Raw genomic sequence first — 3,604 nt, 5'->3', positions numbered from 1 at the left:
TCCAAACATGGATGGTCCATGATTTCATTTTGGAACCCATAAGGAAGTGTTTGGGGGCCGATCCCCACCTTGGAATGCACTTTGGAACCTTTGGTACATCATTCACAAAATTTGGTACATCCTTCATTAAATTTGGTACATCCCATCCTATTGCTTTCAGGACCCCTATCTAAACATGGATGGTCCATAATTTCATTTAGAAACCCATAAGGAAGTGTTTGGGGGCCGATCCCCACCTCGGAACGCACTTTGGAACCCTTGGTACATCCTTCACAAATTTTTTACATCATTCATTAAATTTGCTACATCCCATCTTATTGTTTCCAGGACCCCCATCTGAACATGGATGCTCTATAATTTAATTTAGAAACCCATAAGGAAGTGTTTGGGGACCGATCCCCACGTCGGAACGCACTTTGGAACCCTTGGTATATCTTTCACAAAATTTTTACATCATTCATTAAATTTGGTACATCCGATCTTATTGTTTCCAGGACCCCCATCTGAACATGGATGGTCCATGATTTCATTTTGGAACCTATAAGGAAGTGATTGGGGGTCGATCCTTACCTCGAAACACACTTTGGAACGCTTGGTACATCTTCCACAAAATTTGGTACATCCTTCATTGAATTTGGTACATCCGATCCTATTGTTTCCAGGTCTCCCATTTGAACATTGATGGTCCGTGATTTCATTTTGGAACCCATAAGGAAGTGATTGGGGACTGATCCCCACCTCGAAACACACTTTGGAACCCTTGGTACATCCTTCACAAAATTTGGTACATCCTTCATTAAATTTGGTACATCCGATCCTATTGCTTTTGGGACCCCCATCTGAACATGGATGGTCCATGATTTCATTTTGGAACCCAAAAGGAAGTGATTGGGGGCCGATCCGCACCTTGGAACACACTTTGGAACCCTTGGTACATCCTTCACAAAATTTGGTACGTCATTCACAAAATTTGGTATGTCATTCATAAAATTTGGTACATTCGATCTTATTGCTTCTGGGTCCCCCATCTGGACATGGATGGTTCGTGATTTCATTTTGGAACCCATAAGGAAGTGATTGGGGGTCAATCCCCACATTGGAACGCATTTTGGAACCCTTGATACATTCTTCACAAAATTTGGTACATCCTTTATTAAATTTGGTGCATTCGATCCTATTGTTTTCGAGACCCCCATCTGAACATGGATGATCCATGATTTCGTTTTGGAACCCATAAGGAAGTGATTGGGGGTTGATCCCTACCTCAGAATGCACTTTTGAACGCTTGGTATATCATTCACAAAATTTGGTACATCCTTCATTAAATTTGGTACATCCGATCATATTGTTTCCAGGTCCCCCATTTGAACATGGATGACATGATTTCATTTTGGAACCTATAAGGAAGTTATTGGGGGCCAATCCCCACCTCGAAATGCACTTTGGAACCCTTGGTTCATCATTCACAAAATTTGGTACATCCTTCATAATGTACCAAATTTTGTAAAGGATGTACCAATGTTGCCAAAGTCCGTTATGAGGTGGGAAACGACCTTCAATAACTTCCTGAGGGTCTCCAAAGAAAGAAATGGACTATGGAAATGGAGATAAGTTTTCCAAAGTCCATTTCGGAGTAGGGAACGATCTCTAATCACTTCCCAAAGATCCCTAAAGGAATAAATGGACCATGGGTAATAAGATAGAGGTTTCAATAGCTCAAGTATGTACCAAATATTTTTAAGGATGTACCAAGCGTGCTAAAGTTCTTTTCGATATGGGGAATGACCTTCAATCACTACCTAAGAGTCCTCAAAGGATAATATGGACCATGAGAAGATAGATAGGGGTCTTGATAGCCTGAGGATTAGATGTACCAAAATTTCTTAACGATGTACCAAATTTCCTTAAGGATGTACCTAGGGTTCCAAAGTTTGTTTCAGAGTAGGAAACGACCTCTAATTACTTCCTAAAAATCCCTGAAGAAATAAACGAACTACGGGTAATAAAATAGAGGTCCTCGTAGCTCATGGATTGGATGTACAAAATTGTTTTAAGGATGTGCCAAATTTTATGAAATATGTACCAAATTTTATAAATGATGTACCAAATTGTCTTTAGGATGTACCTTGGGTTTCAATGTCCGTTTTAGGGTGGGAAATAACCTTTAATTCCTTCTCAAGGGTCCCCAAAGGAATATATGAACCATGAAAATAAAAATAAGGGTCTTGGTTCCTCTATGAATGGATATACCTAGGATCCCAAAGTTCTTTTTGGGGTGGGCAAAGACCTCCAATTACTTATCAAGGGTCCTAAAGGAATATATACACCATGATAAGTATGATAGTGTTTCCGGTTCTCCTAAGCATTAATTTACCTTTTTTTTTTTTTTTTTTTTTTTTTTTTTTTTTTTTAAGGATGTACCTATTTTTTATGAAATTATTATAAAAGGTTAAACACAATTTTTTATGAAAAATATATTTTCTTTTATATTTTATTTTAATTAAAAATTAAAGATTTTAACAAAAAAAAAGTTAGATCCACAAGCAATTTAAAATCATAAGAAAAATGATAAAAGCACAATCACTTATTGTGATTTTGGTATGATAAATTTAAAATGAAAATTAAAAGAAAAATAATGTAAATAATAAAATAATATTACAATGATATTTTTACTTTTACATGTGATAGAATTTACAAAATAAATAAATCTTTTGTTTAGTATTAATATAAAAAATCTTATATCATAAACTTCTAAATAATAAAATGAAAATTTTAAATTTAAACCTTAATTTATAAAATGTATTATTATAATTAATATTTAAAATCATTATTATTTGTGGGATGATATTTTCATTTTTGTCCATTATATATTTTGTTTTTATTTAATTTGTTATATTAATTATTTATTGTATGTTATCATTTTAAGTTTAATATGTCAAAAAAAAAAATTAATTAAAATCAATAAATATAAACAAATTAGAGAGTAAAAATAAATTAAGATTAAAGAAGTTTTATGAGAAAATGCACGAGCATATTATATAAAGGAAAAAAAGAAAAATAATAATAAAAACTATAATAGGTGACAATGGATTATGGTGGTAGGAGAGGAAAAAGAAAAAAGAAAAAAGAAAAATAGAAAAAAAGTGAAAACGTGACAGTGGTAAGAGAGATATATTGATGTGTGAAAAATAATAAAAATAAATGACTCGTGTACTTGTTAACAAGTGGTATTAAATTGGTGTGTATTTTGTCATTTACTTTTGAGGGTAATTGTGGAACAAATTTGAAAACACTATTGGAGTGCATGAATAAACAATATTTTTTCCCATTTTACACTAAAATTAAAAAGAAAAAAGTAAAGTTCCAAAATCTCATATTTTTTGTAGTTGGTGTATGGTTAGATGATTTTCCCTAAAAAGGAACGACTCTTCTATGTATTTGATGTTATGGAACTCATATCCTTAGAATGGGTAAGTTCATAAAAACATTTTGAGGGTATTTGTTTTTTTTAACTTTTTGATAAAAACAATTTGTTTTCAGACTTTAGGTTATATATATATATATATATATATATATATATATATATATATATATATATATATAT

This window comes from Vitis riparia, chromosome 9 (genome assembly GCF_004353265.1).
Source record: "Vitis riparia cultivar Riparia Gloire de Montpellier isolate 1030 chromosome 9, EGFV_Vit.rip_1.0, whole genome shotgun sequence".
Classification (NCBI taxonomy): domain Eukaryota; kingdom Viridiplantae; phylum Streptophyta; class Magnoliopsida; order Vitales; family Vitaceae; genus Vitis; species Vitis riparia.
This window is presented reverse-complemented; position numbering follows the sequence as displayed.